Below are 12,169 nucleotides of genomic sequence, written 5' to 3'. Positions count from 1 at the left end.
TATTGTGCCCCATAAATCCATGTCCATTTGGAACCTTGGAATATGACCTTATTTGGAGGTATTTGCAGATGTAATTAGCTAAACAAGGTCATGTTGAATTAAGTTGGATCCTAATCCAATGATTGGTATTTTTATACTAAAAGAAAATAGAGGAAAAACATAGACAAAAAGGAAGAACCTCATGTGACGATGGAGACAGAGATTGGAGTGATGTCTTTACAAACCCTGGAACACCAGGGATTTCTGGCAATCACCAGAAGTTAGGCAACATCACTAATCATTAGAGAAATGCGAATCAAAACTACAATGTGGTATCACCTCACACCAGTCAGAATGGCCATCATCAAAAAATCTACAATCAATAAATGCTGGAGAGGGTGTGTAGAAAAGGGAACCCTGTTGCACTGTTGGTGGGAATGTAAATTGATATAGCCACTATGGAGAACAGTATGGAGGTTCCTTAAAAAAACTAAAAATAGAACTACCATATGACCCAGCAATCCCACTACTGGGCATATACCCTGAGAAAACCATAACTCAAAAAGAGTCATGTACCAAAATGTTCATTGCAGCACTATTTACAATAGCCAGGACATGAAAGCAACCTAAGTGTCCATCGACAAATGAATGGATAAAGAAGATGTGGCACATGTATACAATGGAATATTACTCAGCCAAATAAGGAAATAAATTTGAGTTATTTGTAGTGAGGTGCATAGACCTAGAGTCTGTCATACAGTGTGAAGTAAGTCAGAAAGTGAAAGACAAATACTGTATGCTAACACACATGTATGGAATCTAAAGAAAAATGGTTCTGAAAAACCTAAGGGCAGGACAGGAATAAAGACATAGAGAATGGGCTTAAGGACACAGGGAGGGGGAAGGGTAAGCTGGGACGAAGTGAGAGAGTGGCATGGACTTATATACACTACCAAATGTGAAATAGATAGCTAGTGGGAAGCAGCAGCATAGCACCGGGAGGTCAGCTCAGTGCTTTGTGACCACCTAGAGGGGTGGGATAGGGAGGGTGGGAGGGAGACACAAGATGGAGGAGATATGGGGATATATGTATACGTATAGCTGATTCACTTTGTTATGCAGCAGAAACTAACACAACAATGCAAAGCAATTATACTCCAAAAAAGATGTTAAAAAAAAAATTAACCCCACAAAAACAACAAAAAATATCCACTATATTTGAGTAGTTTCTCAAAACCAAAAGCATAATGAAATAGTTTAAAATAGGACATTTCATTAGAAACTGTCAATGAACTGAGAAAGCTGCATAAGTGATTAAATAAACATAAACATGTAGTTTATATACACTTGGTTTTAAAAAAGTAACTCTAATATGCATATAATTAAATCATTCAAGTTGATTATATTTTAATAAGTAATACTTCATTTTACAATGCTTATGCAGTATCATATGAGAAGTCTCTCTTTTCTCACTTAGTTTACAAATATGTCCTTTTGCATTTATTTCAAATTTTGCAGGCTGCAATTTAGAAAATATTTAAGAAACAGTAATGCAAGACCCAAGTAAACTAATTCTAAAGACTATATTAGTTCCGTTTAAGGCTCTCACCATTATTCACTGTGTTCTATGTTTTCTGCATTTCATTTTCCTTACCTTTCTCTCCTTTTTCTTTGTCTTTCCTAGGATTAAATAAGTAAAGTTCTTTAAAATAAAAGCAACAATGTATCTATTATTGATCCATCCCGATCATTATTCTCCCTTTTCCAGTCACTAGCGATTACAATGTTGTATGTTATTTATGTTTAGGAACAAAGCCATAATAAGCATTGTACATTTTACTTTCATTATCAAGAACCTGAATATTAAATGGCAAAAGCAGGCACAGCATGGATCTACAAGTGTGGTGTGCGATCTCTTTCATATGTTTTGTCTTTACACTTGTGAATTGGATAAATGCAGCCATACATGTTTTTGACAGCTAATTAAACGTGATTATGTGCAATTATATGCCAGTTTACCACCACTATTTGTGGAAATAAGATGGGGTTTTTATAATTTGTACTGAAATACTTTAACTTCTGTTACTTTACAAACCTGATTTTATGATACCTACTGAAACATTCAAATTGAAATTTCCATTGTGTGTGGGGGTTATATACATATATATTTATTACTTATTTGTTTTTGTTTTTTTTAACTATTAGGCTTCTATTTAAAAAAAATTTCCTTCTTCTCATGTACCCTTCCCGCGTGTGTCCTCTACTTTCAAGTTTCTTTCAACCCCCTCGGTAAGTTCCTCTCTTTTGGTGGCGAGTTCCGTCCTGAAAGCACATTTTTATAAATCTCATATAATGCCAAATCTGTGAGAAGCAAATAATGTTAGTTTGGAAATAAGTTTGAAGGCCTTGGCTTTTTCATTATTTTTAGCTTTTGTCTTTTGTAAAAATTCTTAGGGAAAGAACACACTGGAGGGTTTTTAAAATACTTAGATTCATGAGAAAACATATGTTCTTACTAAATTGGCATGCCATTATCTTGAGTTAGTCACAGAGACCAGGAGTAATTAGTCAGCCTCTGAGTTATGATGGAAGATGATGTGTCCCAGAATGATATATGTATCAAAATATAGCCTAAACTGAGCCCAAATTCAACAAAATATCTTGGATTTCAAACAGCCTATACTTTTAACTGTGTTCTTCCATCCTGCTTTCCCCTATAAAGTTGATCATAAAATATGAGAAAAATGTAAGGAACATAAGATGATCATAAAAAGAGGAGTAGAGATTTAAAACGGAGAATCAATTAGGACCACAAAAATGTATAAGTCCAGTATAAATGAACAATGGGCCACAGATCTGGCTGTAAGCTTTGGAAATTAAAATGAAATGAGGAATTAAGTAGATTGATATTGCACAATAACAAAAAAATAGAAACAAACCAATTGCTCACCTTAAGGTGAAAAATTAATTTTATCCCAAAGTTCCCTGTAAAAATGACACCACTGTAATTAGCAATGCCTTTAAAAGCAGGATTATAGTAAACATCGAAGTTTTTCTTCTAACTTCCCTCAAAAAAATGTTAATGAGACTCATGTTCTGTAAAAACATTTCCAAAGGGCAATCATAAATGGCAAAATCTAAGCTCTCTGTTGGCCTGGTTAAATTACAATGTAGATGTTTACTGAATATTTTTCAAACATTTCTTTATAAATACCATTATTTCTCAAAACTGTACGTCCTACATAAATGTGTTAACAACAAATTGCTAATATCCTAAACTAATTTTGGTTAAAGAGTTTCCAGAATTGCCTTTGGGAAACCACCCATTTGATCTGCATGCTTTTTCCCATCCTGCTGTTACCCTGGAGGGCAGTAATGGGTCCTAACCACTCAATGTAGAGAGATCCAAACAGGCATGCTTTCTAAGCAAAAACCATGAGAAATTGAGATGTTTGCTGAGACTTTTGAGACAGAGTTATATTCTTTCTTTAAAAGACAAATTTAGATGTGTATCTTTTTGGCATTCTGCCACAAATTGTTGTTACCACTGTATAGCACCTGAATATGACTCCATCACAATGTAGGACAGCATCACATGGGTTCTGATGTTACATGTGAGTGGTAGTCGACTAGAAACAGGGAGCAGACTACTGGTAGCTTACTGTTATTTAACTATGCCATTTTGTCTAAGTCAGATTTGTTGTATTTTCTATTAATTTATGTTTAAATGTTCTATACTTATAAAATAGTATATACACAGGGATAAAAATTTAAAGGGTAAAAAATGGTATCAGGGTACAAAGTAAATATTTTTCTATTCCTGACTCTGAAGATGAACAGAGTCAATTTACCACTACAGAGGTGAAAATTGTTAAGAGTGCCTGTGTGCTTCCAGAAATATTCTATGCATACACAAGACAATATGTTTAAAATTCCTTTATTTACTACACAAGTAGTAGCATATTCCTCACCCTTTTCTACTTAATTATTTCACCAAAAAATGTATCTTGGAAATTCCTCCATATTAAAAGGACTGTCTCTTTTGTTTAATGACTTTATGATTTATATAACTAATCCTCCAGAAAAATCTGGTTGAATTGATCTAATCTTTTGCCACTATATATAATGATGCAATAAATAACCATGTATATGTTTTGTTCGGCTTTTTGTACGGTTGTAAATATAAGTATATATGTGTATGTACACACACACTCACAAATGCAAAATTGTCCCCACAGTGATCGTACTAATTTACTTTTCTACCAACAGTGTATGAAAATATTGATTTCCCCCCTCCCCCCAGATCTCCTGACATAGTGTGTTATCCACCTTTGGAAACTTTGATCACCTGAGGGATTAAAAACTAATCTACGTGGCTAATTATTAGAGAAATGCAAATCAAACTACAATGAGATGTCACCTCATAGCAGTGAGAATGGCCATCATCAAAGAGTCTACAAACAATAAATTCTGGAGAGGGTGTGGAGAAAAGGGAACCCTCTTACACTCTTGGTGGGAATGTAAATTGATACAGCCACTATGGAGAACAGTATGGAGGGTCCTTAAGAAACTAAAAATAGAGCTATCATATGATCCAACAATCCCACTCCTGGGCATATCTCTGGAGAAAAACATGGTTCAAAAGGATACATGCACCCCAATATTCATTGCAACACTGTTTACAATAGCCAAGACATGGAAGCAACCTAAATGTCCATCAACAGATGAATGGAGAAAGAGGATGTGGTACACATATACAGTGGAACATTACTCAGCCATTAAAACAAATGAAATAATGCCGTTTGCAGCAACATGGATGGACCAGGTGATTATCATACTAAGTGAAGTAAGTCAGACAGAGAATGGCAAGTATCATATGATATCGCTTATATGTGGAATCTAAAAATAATGATACAAATGAACTTATTTACAAAACAGAAACAGACTCACAGACTTAGAGAACAAACTTAAGGTTACCCGGGGGGATGAGTCAGGGGAAGGATAGATTAGGAGTTTGGGGTTGACATGTACACACTGCTATATTTAAGATAGATAACCAACAAGGACCTACTGTATAGCACAGAGAACTCTGCTCAATATTCTGTAATAACCTAAATTGGAAAAGAATTTAGAAAAGAATAGATACATGTATATGTATGACTGAATCACTCTGCTGTATGCCTGAAGTCAACACAATATTGTAAATCAACTATACTCCAATATAAAATTAAAAATTTTTAAAAATACGTAATAAACTAAAGGACAAAAAATACTAATCTACGTTTTTTCTTATTCTAAATAACATTGAATTTTCATTTTAATTTATTGGTTTGTGAACTAACTTCACATCCTTTGTCAAATTTCTTTGGATTGTTAATCTTTATTATTATTATTTTTTAATTTTTTTTAACTGGTTGTGGAAATCAGTCCTTTGTTATAAGTTGCAAGTTTTCACAAGTTTTGTATTTGTTTCTTTATTTTGTATATGCATTTTTTCTTCATGAAAATTTTAAAATTTTGATTTATTTAAAGTTACCATCCTTTGTTTTATATCTTTGTGTGTGTATGTTTGCAATTTATAACATATATTTGAAAGTCTTTTCCATCCCAAGATTACTAAAAAATTGTATAACATTATCATTTCCTTTTTGGACATTTATATCTTTGATATACCTGGAAATAATTTTAGTAAAAGGTGGGAGTTATGGCTCAACTTATTTTCCCAGAAGACTAATCAGTAATTAACACTATTTTTAAAAATTTCCACTCATACCTCATGGGTATGAAATGCTACTTACCCCTTCCTTTTTTATTTCTTTTTCATGTTATGGTAACACCATGTTGCTTTAATTATTTCAGTAGTATTATATGATATTTATTACCTAGCAAACGTCATTCCTACATCATTTATTATTACTATTTTTGTTGGGTTTTTTTTCTTATTTCTACTTCACATTTTATTTATAAACTTTAAAATCAACTAGTCTACTTCCCCTTTAAGTGGGAAAAAGTGTGAGTTTTTTTTTTTTTTTTTTAATTTCTTAATGTATAGACTAATTTAAGAGACTTCACTTATTTTTGTAGGTCTTTATTTTTTCCCAACAACATGGTAGAATCTTCTCTTTTTGTTTAAATATCCCTTCTGTTCCACAGAGTCACATTTTAAAGTCTCTTTATACCTCTATTACAAATGTCTTAGTTTTATTAGATATTTTAACATTTATTCTATTATGAAAAAGCATTGTGGTAGGCATAATTCTAAGATGATCCACAGTTATCTTCTACTTGTATAATCCTTTCTACATTTTTGTGGAAGCTGTGAATTTGATGATTCAAATGATTATACTACCATGACTATATTACATTATTTGGCTAAAGGGAGATGATCCTGGGTAGACCTGGTTTATCAGATGAGCCCTTTAAAAGCAGAGTTTCCTCCTGGTGGTCATAGAAGAGAAAGACAGATATGGGAAGCACCAGAAGGATTTGACATTCTGTTGCTGGCTTGAAGATGGAAGATGAACAGCGTCATCGGGTAATATCCTGAGGGTCATCCTTAGGGACTGAGAGTGGTCCTGGGCCTACAGCCAGCAAAGCAACAGAGACTTCCATGGGACAACCTCAAGGAACAAACTCTGCTAATAACAGGCATGAGCTTGGATAAGGATCTTGAGCTTCAAATAAGAAGGCATCAAGCTGACAGCTTGATTTCAGTGTGAGCAAAGAACCGAGTCACGCTGTGCCAGACTGACAAACAGAACTGTATACTAAATACATTAGTGCTGTTATAAGCCACTCAATTCTTGTTAATTTTTTATGCTTCAATAGAAAACTAATGCAGGCACGTCCATCATTTTATATCCTAACAGCCTGTTATTAGTTACTTATTTTCATACTCTATTTTTGTGCTAAATGATCTCATTTCATAATTTCATAATTAGCCAAAAATATCAGTTTCTGTTCTTTAGTTTTTCAGGCAAGCAAATATATCATCTGCAAATAAAAATGAATTTGCCTTTATTTTTCTTTATTTTTATTTTTTTTAAATAAAAAGCTCAGAAATCGGTGTTTATTAATTTCACATTTGCTAAAAGCAATTTATCAGGAGAGAAGATTAAAAGGCAAATTAAAACTTAAGTCCCATCATACCGATGTAATAAAGTTTGCCTTGTCACAAAGTATTCCTAAAAGCTTCAGAAGTATGAAAACATATTCAAAAGGCTGATGCTTATATGCTTTTGGTAACATTAAGATGCATTTGATTACACTTAATACATCATTTTTTATGTATTAAAATCATGTCTTCTAAATTAAAAGTACCCTGGTTTGCAAAAAGTTTAGATATTCATTCATTCTTCTGGTATGTCCTTTTTAGAAATCCAATTTATATAAATGTTCCAGATAGTTGATTTCTTAATTTCAATTTCTCTGCCTTTTATTTTACATTTAAAAATATTTTCCCCTGCTCAATATTTTTGACCGTTATTACAAAATAATGCTACCTTATAAAAGAAATTGCAGACATTCTTATAGCAGACACTGCTGTCACACCTATCTATGTTTTTGTTTGTTTGTTTGTTTTTAACTGGGATCGCCCAAAACTCTCTGCCTGACAGCTATTTTCTGCTGCAGAAATAGCTACATTCATTATACAGAACATGGCATGAATGTTGAAGATGATTACTACTTTCCTATTGTTACTATAAAAGATTACCTCAAATTTAGCAGCTTAACCAATACAAATGTATTATCTTATAGTTCTGTAGGTAGAGATCTGACACAGTCTCACTGGGCTAAAAAGCAATGTGTTGGCAAGATCATGTTCCTTTGTGGAGACTAAAGGACAATCTATTTCCTTGCCTTTCCAACTGGTGAAGACAGCCCACATCCTTAGTTTATGCCTTCTTTGCTCCATATTCAAACCCAAAACAGTGGGTTATATTCTTCTCATAACAGGTCACTCTAACCTGATGCTCTTCTTCTGCCTCCTTCTACTGGTTTTAAAGTCTCTGATGAATACACTGGATCCAGGTGGATAACCAAGGATAATCTTATTTTTTTTTAATACATATTTATTGGAGTACAATTGCTTTACAATGCTGTGTTCATTTCTGGTGTACAATAAAGTGTATCAGCCATATGCATACATATATCTCCATATCCCCTCCCTCTTGAGCCTCCCTCCCACCCTCCCTATCCTACCCGTCTAGGTTGTCGCAAAGCACCAAACTGATCTCCCTGTGCAATGCTGCTGCTTCCCACTAGCTATCCATTTTGCATTCGGTAGTGTACATATGTCAATGCTATTCTCACTTCACCACAGCTTCCCTCTACCACCCCGTGTCCTCAAGTCCATTCTCTACGTCTACATCTTTATTCCTGCTCTGTCACTAGGTTCATCAGTACCAATTTTTTTTTTTAATTCCATATATATGCATTAGCGTACGGTATTTGTTTTTCTCTTTCTGACTGACTTCACTCTGTATGACAGACTCTAGGTCCATCCACCTCACTACAAGCAATTCAATTTCATTTCTTTTTATGGCTGAGTAATATTCCACTGTATATATGTGCCACATCTTCTTTATCCATTCATCTGTTGATGGACACTTAGGTTGCTTCCATGTCCTGGCTACTGTAAATAGTGCTGCAATGAACATTTTGGTACATGACTCTTTGAGAATTATGGTTTTCTCAAGGTATATGACCAGTACTGGGATTGCTGGGTCATATGGTAGTTCTAGTTTTAGTTTTTTAAGGAAGTTCCACACTGTTCTCCATAGTGGCTGTATCAATTTACATTCCCACCAACAGTGCAAGAGGGTTCCCTTTTCTCCACACCTTCTCTAGCATTTATTGTTTATAGATTTTTTGATAATGGCTATTCTGACTAGTGTGAGGTGATACCTCATTGCAGTTTTGATTTGCATTTCTCTAATAATTAGTGATATTGAGCATCTTTTCATGTGCCTCTTGATTATCTGTATGTCTTCTTAGGTGAAATGTCTATTTATGTCTTCCACCCATTTTTTAATTGGGTTGTTTGTTTTTCTTGATATTGAACAAAAAAAGAAAAAAAGAACAATAACAAAGAGTAAAAAATAAAATTAGACTAGGAAACTAACAGATAGGTTAGAAATAAAGTAAAAATAAAAATATAGATGAAACAACTGGAAGGTAAAACGGACCCACAAGAGTGAAAAAGAGGAGAAGAAAAAAAAAAAAAAAATGTGGAAAACACCTTGGCTGTGGAGGGCTGGGTGTAAGGAGCGGCAGGGTTTGGGCGGTGGGCTGGGCCTATGTTTAAGGCCCAGAGAGCTGGAAAAGGTCCTGGGGTTTTGGGGGGATTGGGGGTTAGGCACAATGGAACAGCAGGGGCCCTGGCTTGCCTCTGCCCTCAGAGGGCAGGGGACTTGCCCAGGGAGCCCAGCAGGCTTCCTGGGCCTGAGCGTGAGGGGCAAATGCCCTCTGCTCCTCTTCCGTTCCTCCGGTCCTGGAGGCCCCCTTCCACCTGCCTATCCTGTTCTCCCCTGGCCTCCTCCCTATGCCCCCAGGACAAACGCAGTCTGGATGGGGCCGCTGGGGGCACAGGACCTGGACCGAGAGCCGGGAAGACTCCTGCTGATTGGGCAGGAGAAACACTCAGCGTGCTCCTCCTGATTGGAGCCCCCAGTGTCCCACCAGTTCTCTCGGGGTTCCTCCCATCTCCTTGGGCATTGAGGTCCTCCACCAGCCTCTGGTAGGCACCCTAAGTGTGGGGAGATGTGAATTCCGCATCTTCCCAAGTCGCCATCTTGACTCTGCCCCCCGGGTTAATTTTAGAGAGAAAAAATATGTTTCTGTGGATATTAAGTTCTAATGTCATTAATTGTCTTTGAGGTTTGATATTTACTGCCTGAGACTCGATCCCTAGGTGACTCCTTGGTACTATGCTACATTATTATAAATTTTAATTAGGTTATTAAAAGGATAAGCTTGTTTCTGAAGCTTATCACAGTAATCTACATTTGGGTGAAGATCAGATGCCACATGACATGCAACCAGGGGATTATGAATACTGGAAAAGACATCATTTAAAGGGTTCTCCCCAACCTAGATGGAGAGACACTTGTGAGGTACTGTTAACTAGCTCATGTGCAGTAAACCTGAAGGAAATTGATACTTGGATTCATATTTTCCACTCAAAAAAGGCCCTTGCACTGGACTAGTCTATAGAGAGGACTGCTGACCTCAAACTCACCTGAAAACAACAGTGAAACAGAAGAGAAGTGACACCCACACCAGGATGAGAAGTAGAGAACATCTGAGTAGACAGCTTTCCCAAGGAACCTGACCAGGCCAGTACAGTTTTGCTCAGCAACCACATTTTCCCAGTCGCCGGTCCTAGGGTTCTTTGCCTTCCCAGCATTTGCCTTTTAATTCCTTAGCTCAAATTGTCTTCTCCCACCATGGTTGATGTTTATTTGGGCTGATGTTACCTATTAAACTGTATAACTTCTTTCGTGACCTGACAACCTTCCAGCATATGCATCCTGTCTCCAACTCACATAAACGCTGTCCCAGCATCTTCAGACTCTCCACACTCAATGACCAATGACTCCAGGCAGGCAATGACTGAACTCTTTCCCGAACCCCAGTAAATTTGTAAACAGGTTCCTGGAAAACACTGTCTGCATGGCCCAAGTTGCTCACTTGGTTTCGTAAGACCCTGTGAGACCCAGATCCCTCGGTGGGAAAAGATGGGTCCAGGGCATGTAGCTATGCTACTCTGGTAATGAAATGGGACATTTATCCACACTGATGATCAACACTGCTTCTGGCAGGTTTTAATCAAAAGGGGTAAATGTGAGAATAAAATAAAAATCCCCTGAGGAAAGAACATAGAAAATGGGCCTGGAGTGGTTAACAGGGACCCAAAATAAAATGGAGTCAGGCATTCATGACAGGTCTGGGGTTCAGTCACATACTCTGTGTTCTAAGAAAAACCATGAACTGAAACTATATGAACTTTTGACCCTGCCAAGATTCCTGCTCAGAAAACCCCTAAGGAAAAGTGTTGACTATGGCTAATCATCAAGGACTTGTGGTCAGGCCGTCAAGTTCATCCAACTTATGAGTGAGTTTCCTAACTGTGGTTCCTATGGTTTTTGCCTTTAAAAACCGCTTGCCCCCCCTTTTGGTTACTGCCAAAGGCTATGTATCCCCAGTTTAATAAACCCTGAAAACAATAAAGCTGTCTTCTTGTTTCCAGACCATACTGATTATTTTCTAGAATTTATTTCTAATTTAGGACAATGATTTGATTTAATATTTTATTTTTTCATGAGATTTCTTTTTTAGCAAAGAGCTAATTAATTGAGCAACACAGTAAAGTGAAACAATTTTTCCTTTAAACAATTTTTTTAAACCAAAAAAAAAAAGTAACAAGTAGAATCTTGATAAACAAATGGATCATTTACAAAACCCCATTTTTATGTCATGTAGAGTATTCAAGTCAATGGCCAACAATGTGAAAATATATAATATTAACTAATTATATTTTATATATAACTAATATGTATTTTATATAAATATATTATAAACAGTGGCATACATTAAAGAATGCTGCATTTATCTTCCAGAGTTTTAAATTTATCATTTAATGGATTACATTATTGTTTTTCAATTTTCTGAAAGAAAAGTGTTAGTCATTATTAGGAACTAATGTAAAACACGCCCACAAGACATGAAGAAAAATTAAATTTCAATCATTATTGTACATTTTTTCAAAAATCAAAAATTCTTTCACATGATATCAACAAAAATCTCTTGCTCTTCTCTGGCATGTTAGTCTAGAGTTGCTGATATATTATTCCTAAAGTTGATAAATACTATAAGCTAAATGAGGCTTAAAGGAAACTAATTATTCTTTTCCCAATCTCTCTTCAAATCTTTCCTTTTTATTATTGACTTATTCATCACTTATTACAGAAACAATGAAAATTAAAAATGGAAATGAAATGATACCCAGATTAGCCTACGTCTCAGGCTGAATGTAGAAAATCACATATTTCAGAGATTTTCCAGAGAAAAAAATGATAGGTGATGATAGTGATGATGATGATAATATAGACAGATTTATCAATAGATATCTGGACACTACAGCCAATGAATAATAGCAGGTGTAACCACTCTCCCCCAGCAACATACT

Source organism: Balaenoptera ricei, chromosome 5 (genome assembly GCF_028023285.1).
Source record: "Balaenoptera ricei isolate mBalRic1 chromosome 5, mBalRic1.hap2, whole genome shotgun sequence".
Taxonomy (NCBI): domain Eukaryota; kingdom Metazoa; phylum Chordata; class Mammalia; order Artiodactyla; family Balaenopteridae; genus Balaenoptera; species Balaenoptera ricei.
This window is presented reverse-complemented; position numbering follows the sequence as displayed.